Source organism: Danio rerio, chromosome 14 (genome assembly GCF_052040795.2).
Source record: "Danio rerio strain M-AB ecotype USA chromosome 14, GRCz13ab, whole genome shotgun sequence".
Classification (NCBI taxonomy): Eukaryota; Metazoa; Chordata; class Actinopteri; order Cypriniformes; family Danionidae; genus Danio; species Danio rerio.
In genome coordinates this window covers 52077105-52098868 of record NC_141034.1, presented here as the reverse complement: position 1 = coordinate 52098868, position 21764 = coordinate 52077105, and the positions used below count along the sequence as shown (strand labels likewise).

At 37.7% G+C, this 21764-nt stretch overlaps 2 long non-coding RNA genes across 2 annotated transcripts in view; one reads left to right on the top strand and one right to left on the bottom strand.

Moving 5' to 3' along the window:
- LOC147840916 (uncharacterized) overlaps nucleotides 1-21764 on the top strand; it is a 639653-nt gene that overhangs the window by 337030 nt on the left and 280859 nt on the right. The gene's annotated exons all lie outside the window — the stretch shown is intronic.
- Nucleotides 17361-20941, bottom strand: LOC147840919 (uncharacterized). Its single transcript, XR_015508095.1, has 2 exons — nucleotides 19405-20941; nucleotides 17361-19182 (listed from the first exon to the last, which is right to left on the bottom strand). It is a non-coding gene; the product is annotated as an uncharacterized LOC147840919 (long non-coding RNA).

Genomic DNA, 21764 nt, shown 5'->3' with positions numbered 1-21764 from the left:
CTGTATCCCCCGGAAATGACTTTTCCCAACTTGGGATGTCTGGAATCGTCTGATTGGTGAATCATGAATTGAATAATGCAGCACCAGCTACAAGTAATCATAAGCACGTGATACTCTCGAAATTAGTTTAAAAACAAACTACACATAATATTGTTTATTGCAACATATTTTGGTGCAGTAAATCGTACAACAAAAAAAAATATTGTGACAGGAATAGTTGAACAAAGAGCAAACGTAATTTTTTTAGTGCACAACACATATACAACTTTTTCTCATTTTGATTGTATTGTAACAATATGCACCTTTTGTAAAGTTGTTCTCGAACATTAATTATTGTGAAAAGTGCAATACAAAACACTTAAATTGAACACAATAAAAAATTATTTCTCAGTAAAAAAAAAAAAAGCCAAAAGAACAGGACTATTTTGGGAGCTGAATGTTTTGTTTTTTTCCTTCCCTGTAAGCACTTGAATACTTGTTAAACGTCACCCTGTCTGACAGGGCCAGCGTGTGCCTTTGTCACACTGGGCTTTTATTCGTCTCAAATGCACAAGGGGCTGCACATTGTCAGTAAATGAGTCATGATAGCACTTTATTGTGCTTGCCATTTTCTCCATTTTTCACCTTTCATAGCGCCTGTCATCTTCAAAAGAGCATTGGTTTGTTTACATGTACAGAGCTTTGTATCGAGAACAGCTCAGGCGATGCAGGTTAATATAACTCTGAGCTCTGAAATCTGATGACTGTGATCAACACAAAGCAATAATGTGTAATTTGTGAATTAACAAGAAATGTCCATTCAGGCACTTGATTATTTCCATCAAATGCATCAATGCACAAGTCATTTATTGATTCGTGTTCAAAAAGCATCTTTGTGGAAGGAAGAGAACAACAAGTTTTTATTTGTGTCTCCTTAAATGCAAAAATAGCTGCTGCCCCCTTTCTAGAAAGAAGATCCTTTACAGCTTGTGCTTTAGTTACTCTGATAATAACAAACAAAACATCTGCATGCGTTTTAAAACATTATCTACATAAACTCTTAATGCTTTTTGGCTTGAATCAATGCCTGCTTAGAGTATTAAACTAAATGAAAACTCTGATGATATAGGAAGAACTCAAGTCTACACACGCGTCATGAGTGAATTTCTAGAGTTCACTCTTAGCTGATAATTAGAGTATAAAGCTTGTTTGGCATCCTGTCCCGGGAGAGAGCCCTGAGCTCATAAGATCCTCAAGCCCTGGGCTCACTCCTGTTTGCAAGGCAAGAAGGGAGTTTGAGCGTAGGTAGATCTCGAGAACTCTCCTGCTGTAGTAGCTAATGAACAGATAATGATTGCTCTTAAGTGATAGCTACATACTAGGAGCATGTCTATGGTGCTGATTTGGATTAGTCAGTTAACTTAAGTTACATGTTTTCGATGGTTGGAAACATGTAAACTCTACACAGAAATGTCAGCTCTCTTGGTAAGGACAATAACCGGTGACGTTTTTGCTGTGAGGCAACAGTGCTAACCACTGGGCCACCGTGCCACCATCTGGAGACGAGTAGGGGTGGAAGGTGGGATTGTTTAAAACAAAGAAGGTTGTGATATGGAACTCAGGGTATTTGTAGCGGCTTAGGAATCGTCTGATTGGTAAATCATAAATTGGATAATGCTGGACCAGCCGCTAACACTCACGTGATCCTCTCGAAATTAGTTTAATTAGCCGGATATATATATATATATATATATATATATATAAATTATTTTATATTTCTACCATAACTTAACAGTTAAAATCCGGTCAATTTTACAGATTTTTATTTATTTATTTTACAGTTCCAGAAAAATAGCTTTCATTGATTTTAGAGTCCCTCTCTTTTTCACTCTCTTGTTCTTACTCTTGAGTGCTTAATAAATAAAGATACAAACCGTGAAAGCTTGGTGTAGCCTACAGATTTTTTTTTTTAGTACAGTGAAACAGGACACTTGTTCACCCATGTGTGTGAATTATAGCACCTATAGTTCTCAGCAAACCATCATCTCTGACAACTCTGGCATGCATGAAACATACCTGATTGATCAACTTTAGATAAAATTGACAGATTTCATTAAACTCTCATTAATACCACGGTCACACTAGAGTTTGAGCTTGCGAAATTCTGTCATACGGTGCTGTGAAAAGGGGCAAGATGAAACAAGATGATTAGACATTTAAAAAATAAAGCGATTAGTCCATATTTGACAATTCTGTACAGAAAGGTCATGTTTTAATCCTCAATGGGTCTCACGCAGTTGCGTGATGTGATTTTGCAGGTTAAAGTTCACCAAGCTTGAACTTCGCAAAACAGTGAATTGCAAAACTGAGAGGGGTCTGGATGCAGACCTGATGCAGTGCAATCTGAGCTGCATCCAATGCTTTTTAATGCGCTCACCAAACCCTACCCCTAACCCTACCCGTCACAGTGACGTCACTCACTCCGTTGAGTGCATTGTCTGACATTGCATCGCTGAGTGATGCTAATAATAATAACATTATACAAAAGCAAATTGAATGAACTGAAAAAGCCTCCCGAGATGAAGAAAGTAAGGCAGTGGTTTTTAAATTTATGTAGGCCAGAAATTAATATGTTTTGTAATATTTTAATCATTTGTATCCTGTATATATATCCTTATATATATCCTAAATATATATCTTTTTTATATGTAAAGATATTTGCGTATTGCTCTACATCTTGTGTAGTGTGTAAGCCAGGCGCACTTTGCGCCAGACAATAGACCGACTTTGTTCTGGTCTAAAGAACAGACTATTTACAGTTTCTCAAAATAGCAACACACCAAAACATGCCTGCTTTTTAAGACCAGAACGCCTATGGGCGCACATATGAGCGCAAATTAATTTGCTATTTAAACAGCGTGGCGCAACTACTCAAAATGACCCTTACGCTGAGCTTAAAGTAGCAAAAGACTATTGCGCCAGGTGCCACATTGCGCCAGGTGTATAATAGGGCCCTTTATGTTTTGCTTTTATTTTCAGTTTCTCCATGAGAAGCTGCCGTCTGTTTTTTTATGTTTGGTTTTCGGCTTGCTTATTAAATTAATTAAACAGCTTTATCATACTAGCATAAATGATCTGCATGTGACCTCCTGATGGGGGGAAAAAATCATGTACTAGTTCACATGATAGCAACATTGCAATATAAAGAGAGCAAAAAGTCTTAAGTTGTGCACATACTGAAAAGAAATTTGCAAAAGCTAATTAGTAAAACTTTTCAAAAGTATCTTGTTTACACTTCGGCTTATTAAGAATCTTCAAAACACAAAAGTCTATCACTTTTAGGTCTCGTTTTTTCCCAAGGCATTCATTTCTCTGTAGAATTTTTTAATCTTTGAGAGGTCATGCATTGATTATTATGCTTGGGGATGACAGTGTTAACTTCTGTTTGAGTGCTGGACTAGACTGGACTTCATATATAAAGCGATAAAGATGAAACCGCAAGCAAAAGGAGTTTATTCAAAACAGATTTTTATCGAAACCTCAAGTGTCAGCGTCTTTGAAATCCAAATCCCAGGCATGTTTCTTTGCCCTTATGAAAATGCATCTTGTCTTATCATCTGAAAATAATGGGACATGGTTGTCAATCTGTAATTAATTGGAGTCAAAGGTGTTTTTAAAAAAATATATATGCTCAAAGGCACTTAATTTAGTAAATTGTGTTTTGTGAGCTGTCCAACATGTGCTGCACAACAAAACTAGTTTTCATATAGTCAAATATTACTGTACATTGCACTGCATATGACAAAATAAAATTAAATCATTAAATATTCATTTATTATTTTCCTTCGGCTCAGTACCTTATGTAGCAGGGGTTGCCACTGCAGAATGAATGACCAACTATTCCAGTAAATGTTTCACGCAGCAGATACCCTTCCAGCCACAACTCAACACTGGTAAACACTCCTGCATTCACTACGGCCATTCATTCATTTTCTTGTCGGCTTAGTCCCTTTATTAATCCCGAGTCGCCACAGCGGAATTAACCACCAACTTATCTAGCGCATTTTAACGCAGTGGAAGCCCTTCCAGCTGCAACCTATCTCTGGGAAACATCCACACACTTATTTAAACACACACTCATACACTACGGTCAATTTAGCCTACCCAATTCACCTGTACCACATGTCTTTGGACTTAAGGGGAAATCGGAGCACCCGGAGGAAACCTACGTGAACGCAGGGAGAACGTGCAAACTCCACCTCGCCAACTGAGCTGAGGTTCGAACCAGCGACCTTCTCGATGTGAGGCGACAGGAACTACCTACTGCGTCGTCTCACAACGGCCAATTTAGCTTATTCAATTTACCTATAGCACAAGTGTTTGGACTTTGGAGGAAACCTACGCCAACACAGGGAAAACATGCAAATTGCACACAGAAATGCATACTGACCCAGCCCGTACTCGAACCAGCAGTCTTCTTGCTGTGAGGCAACCATGCTGCCTACTAAGCCACCGTAACGCCCCTTTTTATATGTTATTTGCCTCATTTTCTATTTACTTATGAGGCTTAAATACTGCATTTTAGTGACATATTAAGCATTGTTTTTTGCTGGATTAGCTTGTAGGATGGTGATCATAACCACACGCTTTGATATATCAAAAACATTTCCCAAAGATTTAAAATAAAGAAATATGAAAACAACACTTTTTATGAATTCAATGATTTTCCCTCACTAATCTTATTGTGCTACAATCTGGTCCCACAAGAACATTGCATCATTAAAACCATTGTATATTATCTATAAACAAACTAAAATTTTTAGCTAAAAAGCCAAGGAGCCATCATCATTGTAACTATTGCACAACAAAAATTACTAACATTCGACAGTTTCTTATTTTATGCTGATGTGTGTTTAATGCGTTTGATGATCTTGCACCACAAACCCTCAAACAATGTGTGATTGTCTGCAAGGACAAAATAAGACAGATTAGGTCATCTGTCAGAGATGATTGTTAAGTTAAGCTTAAGAAAAATGATTTTAGACAATCTGTTTTTTCAGTCAGAGTTACCAGTTAGGACTGGACAATAATTCAGTATCAATATCGCAATATTGTTTTTTTCAATAACGGTGAAATGATTTTTAAACTCATTTCTGGTATTTTCATATAAATTTGCATATTTTTTTAAAATGATCTTATACATTGCATAATTTGTCACTGAATGATCAGTGCTCAGCCGTCAGAAAGCGTGATGTCACTTGCGTGATGACGTACATCACAGACAGACACGCTGCCAGCACTCAGCAGTTGGTTAAGCTCTTTCGCAGAAAGTTTTAGCTACAATATGAGTGTCCTGAACACAGTTGTGAATGAACAAGCTTCCACAAGTAAGAATGCAGACGAATTAGTTGATGAGAGAGGATGCAGTGGTGTGGAAGTGCTTCGGCTTTTTAAGTTCAGATAAACTTTGCTCTTTGCATATAGATATTATTCTTTTTCTGTTTTTACGATGTGGATGTCATTAGGGATGGGAAGTTCGGATCATTTTACTGACTCAGATCTTTGAGTCAACAAATCTATTTTTCGAGTCATTTCGTTCAATTTGTCAAAATATTATTAAAATGTTACGAATTGCTTCCAAACACATCTACAACTAGCCTAAAATGTTGATCACACGACAAATAAGTAGAAAAAAAAAAAACAGAATATTATAAGGAGAAAATAATAATTCAATGTTTACCTGCTGTTTTGTCTATGACGGTATTGTTGTCTCTTTGCTCAGCTCACCTCTTCATTTCTTTAAATGTCAGTGGTTCATTCACGTTACACTGACAGTCACATATAATCTTAACCAAAGTACACAGTCTGAGCCGATAGCAGTCATGATAATTAGTTCACCTTTCGAGTCGTCTGGTTCTTGAGTCGTTCGTTCATCACGTGACAGAGTGACTCAAACACGAGGACTTGAGAGTTGAACGGATCAATTCTTTTTCTGGCTCTAAATGCATATGATTGGCCTGTGAGGAACGAGTGACTCAGACCCGATAGAGGACTCGAGAGATGAACGGATCAATTCTTTTTCCGGCATTAAACGCATATGATTGGCTTCTGCCTTTCCACGATAATTGACTCAAAAGGCTTGAAATGAACGATACCACCCGCACAAATGTGCGCACGCGGAAATGAACGAATCACTCTCTGAGAGGACTCGTAGTTCCCGAGTCATACTGGAAGATTTGTTCAAAATGAATGAATCGATCAAGAACGACCCATCACTAGATGTCATAATTGTAAGATATATTTATTGTAGGTGTTGCAGGCCCCGTCTCCAGCAGACAGATTACTGTAAACCTGTAAAACAGAATAATAAAGTGAAAACCACAGAATCACATCTGCTCCCTGGCAGCTCCTCTGGCAATCTGCTAATTTATTGTACAGCATCAGAAAATAACAATAAAGTTGCTTTAAAATCATTTACAATTGACAATACACAAGCTGTCTCTCACATTTTGTCACTTTAGAACAGATATAATCAATCATATAATCACTCATGTCCACAACATCAAATATCAATCACACTCTCTTATCTTCTCATTTTTCCCCTTTTAGTTAGACCTTAAAATGCTCAATACACATCTTAATCAGTATTAACAATTATTAATCACAAATATATTATTTTTAGATGCACATATAAAGCTGTAAAACTAGTATAAACTCAGCAATACTCTTATTCTCAGTCAATGTGAACTGAACTACACTATTTTCTCTCATATGAAGGCATTTTCAGAGAAACCCCTTAGCTGCAGCAGCTCTGTGCATCTCTTCAGTGTGTGGTCACGTGACCATTAAGCGCGCCAAACGCCAGTGCTGAGTGAGACTCAAGGAGTTTTTTAACCACAATAACTGAACTCTTTACATGTCTAAACAAACGTATTTTCCCTTAAAACAAATAGTACAATAACATAGACTGTTATAGCGATCACTGGAGCACACTTAACTTATTTTTTACATTAGTGCAAACATAACATATAATCGGCACTCAAACATACTCTTCAATCACCTCATATACTTGTACATATTCCACACATCAAAATAATACACATCCACTGTAATAGTATTTAGTTTGTCCATATTTACCTGTAAAACAGGATAATAAAGTGAAAACCACGGAGTCACATCTTCTCCCTTGCAGCTCCTCTGTCGATCTGAGGGAGCGCGCAGTTCACCGTGGTAGATTCCCCGGATTGAGTATCAAAATATAAGTCCTCTCCTTGAAAACGCAAATGTCCACTATTTTGAAAACAAATACTGCACGAATATATTTTATAACTGTTACACCTAAATAAACAAAAGTAAACAACACAATTGTATATAGACTTTATGTGTATCACATTAAGGTATTATTTTGATTTTTAAATATTCAGCATATACAAAATAAAATAAATACAAATAAAAAGTAAACATTAATTTTTTGTATTGTTTATTTAAAAAAAAAATTAAAAGTTATAAGAGCCTGGAGGTATTATATACTTTGCATATTCAGTTTGCAGACATTTGTAGGTACAGACGTCCATTGTGTGCGTTCTTGGCAGTTTTTCCTGTTTTTTTTATTTTTTATTGTCCATATCAGGGCCAGAGTGGGACTCCTTTTCAGCCCTGGAGTTTCAAGCCTCAGACCGGCCCACCTCAGTTCACAACTGACTATATTAAATAATGTTATTTCCAAATCAGTTTCTAATGGCACTATCAAGTCTTTTTCAAGAAAAGAGCTGCTTTAAAACTTCAAATGTTCAACAAACCCTAACAGTATTATATGTCTTAATAATAAAAATGAGAAATAAACATAAATTTATTACTCAGGTGAGGTTCGAACCCGGGTTGGCGGCATCGTAACGAAACGTGCTGACTACTGGACCACAACAGCTTTTCTTATGTTGTAAATCATCTGAGTTACATCATCATTAACCTGCAGGCTGCATTTTGCTCACAGGGCTGCGAGAAAATAAATACAAAGAGCGGCGCTGCGGCAAAATAATGAATAAAAAGAGTGAGGCTATGGTCAAATAAATAAATGAAAAAAGTGCGACTGCTGAGAGAAACAGAGTCTGGAGCTAGGGACACCGGCCCTCACGGCCAAAAAACGGACCGGCCTATCTGAAATTCTCCCTGTCCTCCTGATTAGCCAATGCGAGCCTGGCTCATATCGATATCGAAATTATATCAAAGTAACCGAAATAAAAATATAAAATATTTTGATATATATCATTTTTGCCAAATCCTCCAGCCCTAATACCAGTGCATATCAGAGAGAGTAGCACTTTTAATAATTTTAAAACTGTTCTTAAAATTTGGCTCAAACTAAATCAAATATGCAGCCACTGATTTGATTTCATTTTACTGACAATGATGTATTGTATGTATTCCCTGCTGAAAAATCCAGCTTAAACCAGCCTAGGCTGGTTGGCTGGTTTAAGCTGGTCGACCAGGCTGGTTTTAGAGGGGTTTTGGCCATTTCCAGGCTGGTTTCCAGCCATTTCCAGCCTGGTCTTAGCTGGTCAGGCTGGGAGATGACCAGCTAACACCAGCTTGACCAGCCTAGCCAGGCTGGGAGCCCAGCCCAAACCAGCTATGTCCAGCTTAAACCAGGCTGGTCAAGCTGGTTTTAGTTGGATTTAGCTGATAATTTTCCAGCCTGACCAGCTAAGACCAGGCTGGAAATGGCGGGAAACCAGCCTGGAAATGGCCAAAACCCCTCTAAAACCAGCCTGGTCAACCAGCTAAAACCAGCCAACCAGCCTAGGCTGGTTTAAGCTGGATTTTTCAGCAGGGTTGCATTGTAAGTGTATGATGTTTTATTTTTTTTACTCTTGTAAATTTGTTATAACTTCCTGCCCATGGACTACAGATGTAAGTTAGCTTTATAGCTAACTACTAACTGTATAAATAAATTAAATTAATAAAATAAAATTAAATAAAATCATTAAAGCCCCTCTGATTAATCTGAGAGCCTGGGTAGAGAAGAGCTTTTTTCTAAGCTTGTCTAATTCAGAAACAAACTGCCTCATGCCAACAAACAATGTCAAAAGCACTAAAGATCGCCCAGTTTCAATCATGCAGATGTATAATTAGGCAAACAAAGACATATTTATGCCTTTTCATTTAAATAAACACAGAAAGCCAGCATTTTCAAAACATAATCACACTTTATTCCCATCCAATTAGTTTTAAAGTTTGACTTGCTCTTTTTATGATGGTATTCTGTATCGAATGACATTTTACCAAAGGGAACAGGATGACAGATCTGTATAACTTAAGGAATCTTTAGCGCATAAACATGACAGCCAACACTTTGTCAAGCGCTCAAATATAGAGATGAACATGTTTTAACGGGAGATGCGGATTCAACACGTCACAATATATGACAGATTAGATCTGCAGCTCATAATAAATCAACGCTCTATGCGGATCATCTGGCATAACAGGGGCACATGCTTGACAAATGAGATATGGGAACAATCACTTTGAAAAATGCCAGCCGCCCCCACGGGACCCGAGGTGCATTCGGCTTGGTTACTAAACTAAGGAAGCATCGCAAACTATCTTTGCAGAACCAGATCCAGCCACTGTCCTAATAAATGCTTGGCCTTTAGCTCTAGTTTGCAATGACAGTTCATAAATATGAATTTAGATTTAACCTCTGGATTTTGCATATTGTTCGACAAAGTTAACCTTTGGAATGTGAATTTTACTATTTATATTTTAAAGGGTCACGAAACACCAAAACACATTTTTTGAGCTGTTGACAGTCGTATATGTGTCCCACACTGCTAAAAACACTATAAGGACACCTATATTTCACTAAAAAGTGTCAATTGGTTGTTTTTGCGTTATTTCAAGCAAATTCGTACTTCCGGTGTGAAACGAATTTTTGAAGCTGCGTCAAGGCCATGACATAATAGCGTTGTATTCCAGCGTGCAGACTGGACGTCTGTGCCAGTGTGTTGCATTAATGCATGAGTAAGGCTTGGTTCAAACCAATCAGCGCGCTCTATTGTGCAACTTCATTAATATTCATTACTGTCACAGTGTTTAGACGGCAAAGACGCCACGTTGTGTTGGCAAAACTGCTTTTATAGTTTGCTGCCGTAAAGTTTTGTTTTCATTTTCTCTCTGTGAGAGCGCAGCTGGAGTCACGTGTGGATTAACAGTGTACGCGACGCTCGACAACAATAACTTACGTGTCTAAGGAGGATTATTGTTTACCTGAGAGCTGTTCTCATCTGCAAACGCTGAGATCCTGATTCGCTTGTAGTCTCCTCTAAATAAAGACGCGGCTCTAGTTGCTGGTGATTGTCCTGTCTCTACAGATTTGGTAAGTGAGCGACCAGTGCTCTTTGTTTATTCAGTTCCTATTTTATTCGTATCAAACAAACTATTGCACCGAGTCTAAACAAGTTAGCACTACAACCAAACTATAACCTCGTGTTGGATTTTGTGACCGGAATAACACATGCGGCTTTCTGACACTACCTGCCTTGTGCATCTAAGTTTCCGGGAAATGCTGAGTTTTTTTTTTCTCTCATTCGCCGTGCGGTATCAAACATTGCATGAAAAATGCACGCTTAGAGCAGTTCCTCGAATCAAATATCACGTTTGTCGCGAGGGACATGAATGAATTCCCTGAATAAAAGAGCCAAACTGCAGTTAAAGTCCACCATTTAATAATTTGGCAAATAATTCGACTACAGATGTTCATATAAACACAGGCACTTTGTCCGCTGTGGTTGTGTGTTTTGACTCTGAAATTCACCGCGCCCAAACAGACACTCCCACACCAAGCCTCGTTTCTTTCTCCGACACTCCCCCCTAAACAGAGCTGGACACGCCACTTTTCTGACTTTTTCCAAAGTAGAGGTGTGAAAACACCCTGCTGAAACGAGGGGGTTTCATGGCCCTTTAATACAGGGCAGCACGGTGGCTCAGTAGTTAGCACTGTTGCCTTACAGCCAAAAGGTCGCTGATTCAAGCCATGTCTGGGCCAGTTGGCATTTTTATGTGGAGTTTGCATGTTCTCCCGGCGTTGGTTTCTTCCGGGTGCTCTGGTTTCTCCCAAAGTCCAAACACATGCGCTATAGGTGAATTGAATAAACTAAACTGCCAGTTGTGTATTGTGTGAATGAGTGTGTAAGGGTGTTTCCCAGTAATGGGTTCAGCTGGAAGGGCACCCTTTTTTGAAAAACATGCTGGATAAGTTGACGGTTCATTTTGCTGTGGCGACCCTGATAAATAGTGATTTAATGAATGAATGAATGAACAGTTTAATACTGGCACTCAACAACTGTAATTAAATTAAACTGTAACTAAATAAACCGGCATCCATTGGCTTGTCAATGGCTATTACTAACCAAAATTCTTCCATAGTCCTTTATTTATTTTCATTCAACTAAAGTTTTCCTTTAATTCATTAACTTGTTCAACAGAGAAAGTAGACTGGTTTTTAATCATTTACTTATTTATTTGATCTCTTTCTCTTAAATTTTTATTGGTATATATTTATTATTATTATTATTATTATTACTACTAATATTATGTATCTACATGTAAATTTATTTTGCTTTTCTTTCTTTTATTTTTGTATTTATTTAGTTTAGTATTATTATCATTATTATGTCTTTCCAAAGACCTATAATTTCAGATTGAAGTAATTGACAGGTGGAAAACTATTGTATGTTTTTATCTGGGTAAAGGTTGTGGTGTTTGTGAATGTGTGTAAAACCAAACGTGTTTTGAATCAATTGAGGGCAAGTTTTTGGGTCTCTTAAAGGGACAGTTAAATCTGTCATCACTCACCCTTAACGTGTCTCAAATCTTGAGTATGTTGAACACAAAAGAAGATACTTTGCAGGAAACATGTAACCATAGATTTCAATAGTATTTGGTTTTGGAATTAAATGGTTACAGGTTTTTAGCATTCTTCAAAATATCCTATTTTGTAATCAACAGATTAAAGAAACTCAAAGGTCTGGAAACACATGAGAGTGAGTAAATGTTCATTTTTTGGTGAACTAACTATTTAATAAGGAATATCAAGCTCAATAAAGAATATTCAGCAAGCAAACAGTATATACATTTTCAAGAAAACACAAAATCCTGAACTGTCATTGTAAAGAAAGTTATTTCAATCTTGATGGGTTATATTGAGGGTTATATTGTACAAACACAGCACATTTTTACAGGTTTTATCTATTTTCTTTTTATAGCCATTAAAAAGTTACTTCATCCGAAGTACCCAGATCACACAGAAGGCACAGGACATCAACATGACGTCAGATTGACGTTGTACCCCAACATCAAGGGACTGAAAATCGGATTGACATCAAAACCCAACGTCAGGCCCACATTATTGTCCAACATTGGAAAGACATTGCATTTTGGTTACTTTAGAATGCAACCTAAAAACAACACAATATCAACATCTAATAATGTTACAGCTTGATGTTATGTAGACGTTACCCATATGATGTCTATCAGACGTTGGTTGCCATACCTGACGAATAAATGTCATTGTTTGACTACAATATGAATTTGGTTAAAGATGTTGGCTCGACGTTGGATTGGATTGTCATTTCATGTTGTTATTGGACATCAAAATAACATTGTCCTTAAACTCTGATGACCTAAATCAAACCTAATACTAATGTCTTATGCAGTTGTGTGTCTGCTGGGTATTGTTATTGCAGCTTAAGTTACATTATAAGCAGCTTGACAAGCTAGTTTCCAGAAGCAAGAATGAACAGGGGAAGAAGAAATAATGTAACATTTGTATGGGAACGTGACATGATTTCCAATAGTCATTACAAAGCAACACTTGTGTGAACAACTCGGTCTGGTCAAGGAAAAACTGTCCTCTGGGGCTGAAGAGAAAACATCAAAGAGACCTGTAACACGAACAAAGAGCAGCCTGAAAGAAGAGTGTGTGTGTGGGGGGCAGGGAAAGATATGTTGTGGATGTAGTTGTTATTGGCTGAATAATCTTCACCTCCACCGCAGCATGTAGTTGTAAAGGTTGATGCCAAACGTGTTACTGAAGGAGAAATAGTTCATTGACGTTTCTAGAATATGTTTCATCTCTGCATTCATTGGCAGCCATCAGAGACGCAGGAGATCCAGCAGCTATTGAGGAAAACTCAATGTCTTAGCTCAATGTGCTGGCGAACATTGATCTTTCATAGTTGTTAGACGTGCCATTGGGATTTTTCAAGGTCAATCTGATGAGATGTCAGAGTTTAAAGACACAGTATGCAAGTTTACCACAAGAGGGCGCTTATTCACATCAAACAATGACGGATTTTGATGCTGGAAACATGGGAGTTGGGGTGTTACATAGCGGATGCACCTCGCTACGCACATAAGGATGAGCGCTGTTAAAAGAGGTCACCCGTTCCTGCTCCCCAAGCACTCACACACAGGCCAAGTTGTCAAAAAGGGTAACAGAATTATTAAACAAAAATATTCCAGTATCAGAACCAGGGAACCAAAAGGCCAAAACAACAAACAAAACAAGGTACGCAACCTAATATTAAATATCTTGCCTAAACAGAAAATAAAGTTCCGTAAATTAAACAAACAATTCTACCCTCCAAAACTATCCATTAAACTGGAGAAAACGGGACAAAAGAAAAAGGGCCTTCCCTTAGATCATTCAGCAGTAAGTAAACATTATGCTACAGCTAACACAGAATACCGTCCTAGTACCGTATTTAACAAAGTATCTCACCAGATGACTTTGAAACAGGGTTGTAGACAGGAAATAAACAATCAGCCACCGCTAATGCAAGTTATCGTCCTATTACCGTATTTAACAGAGCATCTCACTAGTTTACTTTGTAAAAAAGATTTCAGACAGAAAGATATCACTGCCGGACAGAGAACTTAGAGGGATCTGCTCACACACACAACAGCGAAGGGAAACATGAAGAGAACTCGATGAACAGTACCAACAGCGTGCTTTTATAACTGCTGCCGCCCCTCCTACAGCTGCACCTGATCTCAGCTCATGTGGAGAGAGAGAAAGAGACAGATAATAGAGGATACAACACACATAGGAACAATACACACTAGCATTGTCAAAATAATGTTACTCAATATGGAACATGAGGTCTTTGTTACAAAATATATCAAAACTCAAAACTGTATAAAATATTTTTAATTAGCAATGTGCAATGCTAGGTTCAACAGACACTTAATTAGCTGTAAAAGGCGATTATCTCAATATTTAGATTTTTGAACTCTCAGTTTCCCAATTTTAAATTTTTATTTCAGCTAAATATTTGCTATAATGTCCTGTCCTAATATACCATACATCGATTGATAGTTTATTCCTTTAGCTTTCAGGTTAATTATTTTTTTACTTAGGACTATTTGTCCTTGTTTTTGAAAAAAAAAAAAGGTTGCTTTCCATAGCTTTTTTATAGTAGAAAAAGTACAATAAAAGTCAATGGCTACCAACATTCTTATAGATAATATGATATTAGATAATTATGATATTAGATAATATAGTATTTTTATCCTTACCCTAACCCATTTAAATGATACATTTTACCAAAAATATGAATAATAAAAACTTGACAGACAGCACAGTTTATCCCCCTACCTCCCCTCCTTTAAGACATTTTGAATATCTATTAGTTTTCTTGGTATTTTTTTACTTTTTACTCTGAAAGGCAATAGCTTAGTTACTAATATTATTTAATTTTCATTTAAAGGGCACCTATTTTACCCCTTTTACAAGATATAAGATGCCTTTGGTGTCTCCAGAATGTGTCTGTAAAGTTTCAGCTCAAAATACCCATCAGATCATTTATTATAGCCTCCAGAATCTGCCCGTTTTGGTGTCTGTGTACAGTGTAGCTGTTTTTGTAGGCTGTGGCTTTAAATGTAAATGAGCTGCTTCTCCCTGCCCACCATTCTCAAGTGCGTGTCTGCTTCTCCTGCGTTACATCAAATAAACAGCAGTCAGTGATAGAAACAGACACGGATGAAGCTGAAATACAGCTCATTAGTCATAAAGTTTATTCTATGTTTTTGTGGTAGAGTTTATTCAAGCTTTTCTGAAATGATGAGTCACACACAAATCCACAAACATTAGCATTTACTGACACCATGCGGCAGTGGTGATTTATTGCGGTTAAGAATAACAGCAATTTTACTTTTGTCTTTATTGCAAACATGCTCTGTTTTAAAAACGTTTTAATCGTATAAAACTGATAAAAATCACAGAGAGCTGAACAGATATTTTAATCTCAGTTTCTTTGCAAATAAATATTCTGAGGACGTGTATAAATGTTATTATAGAAACATGGTGCCTGTCAATCAACTGGTGGGCGGTGAAAACCGCAGTCCTACATCACGTTGTGATGGGCCTCTTCAATCCTATTTCAACGCCAAAAAATTAAAAAAAAAGAGACTTCTTGTGTTTCTGTCACTCCAACTGTGGACACACTATATCTATTCAGTTCTGTCAAAACAGCTTACAAAAGATGATTTTCACCATAGCCACCCTTTAATTAATTGTCATAAAACTTTTTTTTCTTAAATTCTTAAACTTCTTCTGCAGAAAATTTTAACTTTTTTTGAATCATTTGAGGGCAAGTAAACTGATATTTTTTGGGGTCTCTTAAAGGGACAGTTCAACCAGAAGTGAAAAATCTGTTCTTAACCCTTGTGTGCTGTTATGGATGTTTTCATCCACTCTGGGGTGATTTTGAGTCATAATTTAACCACAACTTTCTCTGTTTCTGCAGACGGAATGAGTCTTCAAAATGTCTTCTTTAGTGTTTAGTAGAAAAATAAACTAATAAAGGTTTGGAACGAGAGCTTGACAATAACACCTGCCAACCCGCCTAATGCAAGTGTGCTCCCACTAGCCACTTTGACCAGTTAAAGTTCATTTTAAAATTGTCGTTTAGAGTTTAGGGCCAGCGTGAGAGATGACAAAAACAAAAATATCTGTGTTTGCATGAGTAAAAGAAAGCAGTTATATAACAAATAAGAGGATCATGCATGCGGTAACACACGGGCCATCCTCACTCATTAACAAGAGTTTTAGTGTAGCACACACAGCTGATATGATGCATGCGAGTGTTTAAAAGTTTCAAAAGAAACGGCTCTATGAGCGAAGCATCACTGCCTGGAAACACAACTGGTGTTATTATTTCTCTTTGAAAAAGCCACGCTCGTGCACCCCCAGTCCTGCTGATTTTCAAGAGCTCCAGATTTTATTAAATATCTTTTTTTAAGCAGCAGTTGCTGCTTTCACTTTACAACTTTTTAAAAAGATTATTAATGGACCTAACGTTAACCGTGTGCACTTGATCTCCTTTCATTATCGCACATGATATGCTTGTTCACCTGCTTTCTTTTGCTTAGTTATTTTAAGCTAAGTACTATTTATCTTTTTATGTATTTATTCTTGGCGTCATGGCGGCGCAGTGGCTAGCCCAATTGCCTCACAGCAAGAAAGTTGCTGGTTCGAGCCTTGGCTGGGTCAGTTGGCATTTGGGTAGGCTAAATTGTTCATAGTGTATGTGTGTGAATGAGTGTGTGTTTCCCAGTGATGGGTTGCGGTTGAAAGGGCATCCGCTGTGTAAAACAAATGCTGGATAAGTTTGCGGTTCATTCCGCTGTGGTGACCCCTGATTAATTAAGGGACCAAGCAGAAAAGAAAATGAACAAGTGAATGCATTCATTCTTCTGTGGCTATAGAAAAACGTAGCAATCCTTTATGTTGAGCCCTGAATAGTCACGTGAAATAAAAACTAATTGCAATTCGACACTAAGAAACCACAACCCATTTGCTTGTGCTCATTGAGCAAGGTCATATACAACACACCAAAAGTGAAATGAAGGAAGCATGTGGACATAAAACAAAATCTAAATCAAATAATTTTAGCATGCCTTATATGAAATATACTTTCCCAACAAAATTATTGCTAGTCAGAATGGTGAGTGGCTAGTAATGTTGGCAAACTACTAGTCACAATGGCTGATAATCAAAAAGTCAATGCCCTGTTTGAAACCAATTGAGGGCAGGTACGTTTTCATATTTGCAGTTAACCTTTACGTTATTAGAAAAAGTGTTCATTTTTGTGCAGTTTTCCTTCATATAAAGGCCTAAAACTGGCTTTTTGTTATTCGGCCAGTGTTGTTTCCACAGACATGATGGCCAGCAGCGTCCAGAGCAGATCTGACATGATGCCATTCAGATGAGCTTTCTGTTCTCCACAGAGGCTAAAAGTGATAGCAGAGGAAAGAAAGAGAAATTCATGAACAGACCTCTGCGCTTCAGTCCTGCTGCGAGTAAGAAGCTGTTCCGGGAATTGAAGTCCAGATTTTGTTTTTTCGAGACTCTCTTCACCTGGATGACTGCAGTGATACACCGCGGTGCTCACAGAGGTTACGCATGAAAACACTTCACTCTGAGAGCCTGATATCAACCTCTTCAGGACACAGTTTGGTTGTTTGTTGATGCACAGTGAGTAAATGAACCTAGTTTACCCTGCAGTTTATTCCCACAAGCACATAATGCATTCTGAATGAATCGATGAGAGTCATAAAAGTATCTGTTTCTACAAGACTAAGTGCCAAATCCACCGGAGCTCAAACTCCACCCCAACAGGCAATTCCACTCCATAAGGATCAATAGCACTAAATTATGGATGTTCTGTATATATATATTTATATATAAAAAGGTAAACTATACTCTAGGTCAGGGCTGCAATTCTTTACTGTGCCGAACGGTGTGACTCCATTGATTCCAGTCCTGTGTTTGCTGATAGAAAAGCCACATCCATTCATCTCCCGGTTGTTTTTCTGGTCGGCCGCTTGTACCCGCTGGGATATCCTTTATTCTGCTTTAGTGAAGGGGACAGTTGTTTTATGAGCCAGATTCAGATGCTTTACTGCCGGCCTGTGATTACAACCAAAGTCCATTCTCATTTCACATCTGAACATCTCTGCGCTGATCATTGCCGTCCACTCTTTCAGCCAAAAACTCACAAAGAAGGCAAAGAGAAAGAGAGAGGATTTACTGCCGCTGTCTCTCAGTTCACACATAATCATGACCACCTGTTCTATCATTTGCCAAATCATTAAAATGACATGTTTTGGATGATTGGCGTCATTAGGTTTTAGTGTAATCACCTGACCACTAGACAAGTCTTTTTCCACCTATGTGCTTTTATTATGCATCTTTTAGATATTGCTCCAGGATGGAGTAGAGACTACTACTGTTGGCTTGGTTGTATTTCATGCCTTCAATATGCTTATTTCACGTGGCCGCCATTTTATAACGCGAAAGCGAGGCTGTGGTAGGAATAAACCCAGAGGTATAGGATCAGTGTAGTAGTTTAACTCTGGTTGTGTGTTTTTCAATCCGACGACAGTGACGTTGAAGGTCTCAGGATTGATTTATTCTGCAAAAACAGAGAGTACAATTAATATGCTGAAAATTGTGTCTCTCTCTTGTCCAACTCAGGCTCCTGTAGCGGAGGCCAGCTAGTAAGCTAGTAAACCTCACTCCTCTGACCTCTAAAGGTGCTCTAGAGACAGATACTAGCTTCCTTGTTAGAGCAACCGACTCCCATGCAGAAGGTTGCCGGTTTGATCCCAGTTTTAGGCGGGTTAGTTGGTGTTGGACCAGCATGGTTACACTTGCGTTAGCAGAGCGAGAGAGCATGCATCTAACTCTGTCAGCGGCAGATTCAATACTCAAGATAGATGCATTAATAAACCACATGGAAAGAAACTATATGAGGATGTATGCGCATCTATAAAACCTATATGCACATAAATGGTGTATATATACCATATATAGGCAGAATTGAGGTGCATATAAGTGCATATACAGGCCAATAGGTCTCCTATATTGCTTCTTCATATCCACATATAAACCCTTTATGTTTATACATGATGTCTCCTATATAGCTCATATCTCACTTTGGCAACATGCATGATGCCTTGCCAAGGTCATATTTTCTATTATCAAGGCAATAACTACGCAGATAGCAGAGTGGCATTAATTCACTGTTGAAATCAGAATCATTATTTTGGTTGAGGTTTTAAAATTTATTCAAATGTTAATTTAACGTAGGTCTGCTATCTGGGTAAGAACGAACTTAAAAAAAAATTCAAGAAACGAGGGTGCTCGCTGCAGAGCCATTTGAGGAGAGGTGAGCTCCAGAGAGGGGTAGCATGAGCTGTCGCTCCTCCTCCTGTAAGCTGTTTTAATGCGTACACCAACCCCACCTCTAACCCTACCCCCAGTGACATCACTCGTAGAAGAAGTGCAAAAAAGGTGGAGCTCAAGCTTAAGCTCCCCCTCTCTGGAGCTCACCTCTTCTCAAATGGCTCTGCAGCGAGCACCACTTGCTTAAATTTGGTATCGCTTGTAATTGGCATGCGTTACGAATTAAATTAAAAATCTTTAATGAAAAATAGGTTTAACCAAAACGTAACAAAATAACAGGAATTAAAAAAATCCCTGGTGCCCCTGTGCTCTCTCTCCCCAAAATATAAACCAAAAACACAACCACTGAGAATTAACAAGAAATTGATTTATTTACAGAAATAAGAAGCAAAAAATAACACCAGGAGGGTTGACAATAAATGACAATAAACCAAGCTAACTAAATTAGATCAAACTTCCCTAGAAAGCAGATAATAAAATATAGAAAATGTACCTCCCAACTAAACAAACACAGGAGAAAACGAAAATAACAAATAGAAGGCACCAAACCTCCCTACCATGCTCCAAGCCATACAGGAAGACAGAAAACCGTGTTTCTCCAGTTAGAATTCACAACGTCACATCGGCATCTCACAAAACGCCACAAAAGAGATATAAGCAACAAACACTGATTTGATCACTTAAGCACTAATCTCCACTGAGCATACGTGGGGAATTGAGAGAGAGCGGAGAGCCATCAAATTCATGTGCTGCGTCCGAAACCGTATACTTCCATACTATATAGTACGCTAAAATCAGTATGCGAACCTAGTAGTATGTTCGAATTCATAAAATTAGAAAATCAGTAGGCGAGAAGTACCCGGATGACTTACTACTTAATATTATAATGCCCCATGAGAGAATTCATGAATGGAAGTGAGGCGACGCAACTGACGCAGGTAGGTCACGTGACCATGACAAATTGGCGGATGTAGTACGTCTGAATTCCATTCATACTTTTCACATTCATACTGTATAGAGCGTACTTTTTTAACAGCCGATTAGTACGTTTAAATTCAAATGCAGTACCTACTGAGTAGTAGGCGGTTTCGGACGCAGCCATGATCTCGGAAGGTTTAAATTCAGCCGCCGCCAATCCAAGCACCAATCATGATCCGACCCAACGTGATCCGCTCCACCTGCGAATACTTAGAAGTGAGAGAAAGCGGGAGAAAGAGAGTAAGAGCGAAAGAGAGAGAGAGGGAAAGAAACACCACACACACTACACTACACTACAACTACTCATAACACGTTACGGATTTTAACTTTGGCAAAGCTATGATGTCTACATGTTTTCCCGAAACATTTACAAGGTCAATTCTTTCTTTTATGAAGATAGTGAAAAAGAAAGTATAACAAAATGGTTTGTCTTTTATTTGTCGTTGTTGTTGTTGTTTTTTTTTTGCCTTATTTGTGTTCTTGTAGTATATTTATTTCTTGTATTATTTAAGTAAATAAAAATAAAAAATTATTTTAAATAATGTTGTCTAGCAGCTGTATTTTAAGAATTTTACTAACATATAGGCGATATGTTCCCATATATGTGCATTTATGTACTGTACTTATAATATAGGAAAACAAGCAATTTTCTATATGTCACATATATCAAAGACCTATATCAGAACCTATATTAAAACATATAGGTTCTTTCCGTGTGGGAATAACAAACACATTGACAAAAAGTAAAAGAAAATAAGTATAAATAAATAGACCCACGCCTCCTACCAGTGCCGATATACAGCCATGTCGCACTGCTACTTGTGTGATATTGCTCATTTCTATATATATATATATATATATATATATATATATATAATTTGTTTATTTTAATTTTATTTTTTTACAGTCTACACAAATAAAAATAAATAATAAAAAAATCATTGCATTGATTCACACTGCAAATTTATTAAATTCTACCCCGCAAAGTAAACTAAGCTGTGCGTTGGACAATAAAGAGATGGTGTCAAACCTGTCAACTGTCTTAAAGGAAATACAACCTGCCACTTCCTCTCATCCGTTTTTCTGCAGTGGCACATTCAATTCAAGAGGAGAATTAGTTTGTCGATAAGGAGCCATTACAGCTCATAATGTGGGATTGAACCTTGCATTCAATTGTCTTGTTGGCCATTTATTTTAAGCCACATCCATCCCGTGGCCTCTAAATTCAGCCGCATCACATCAGGAGAGCAATAAACTCCATGCAGATAGAAACTACTATGGTAATCTACAAAGGAAGTCTATTCAATTAACAGCATCCCATGGTTAACTGCGGATGGCGACTGTTAAATAAGCTTTCCGCATGCAAAGGTTTGCTTTTTTTGTGTTTATATAAATATAAAAACTTACACTGGGGTTGTTTAAAGCTTAATCCTGATGAACATACAGTATGTGTGCAATTAGCCACTTTCAGGTACACCTGTCCAACAGTTGGTTAATGCAAATATCTAATCACATGGCAGCAACTCAATGCATTTAGGCATGTAGACATGATCAAGACGAT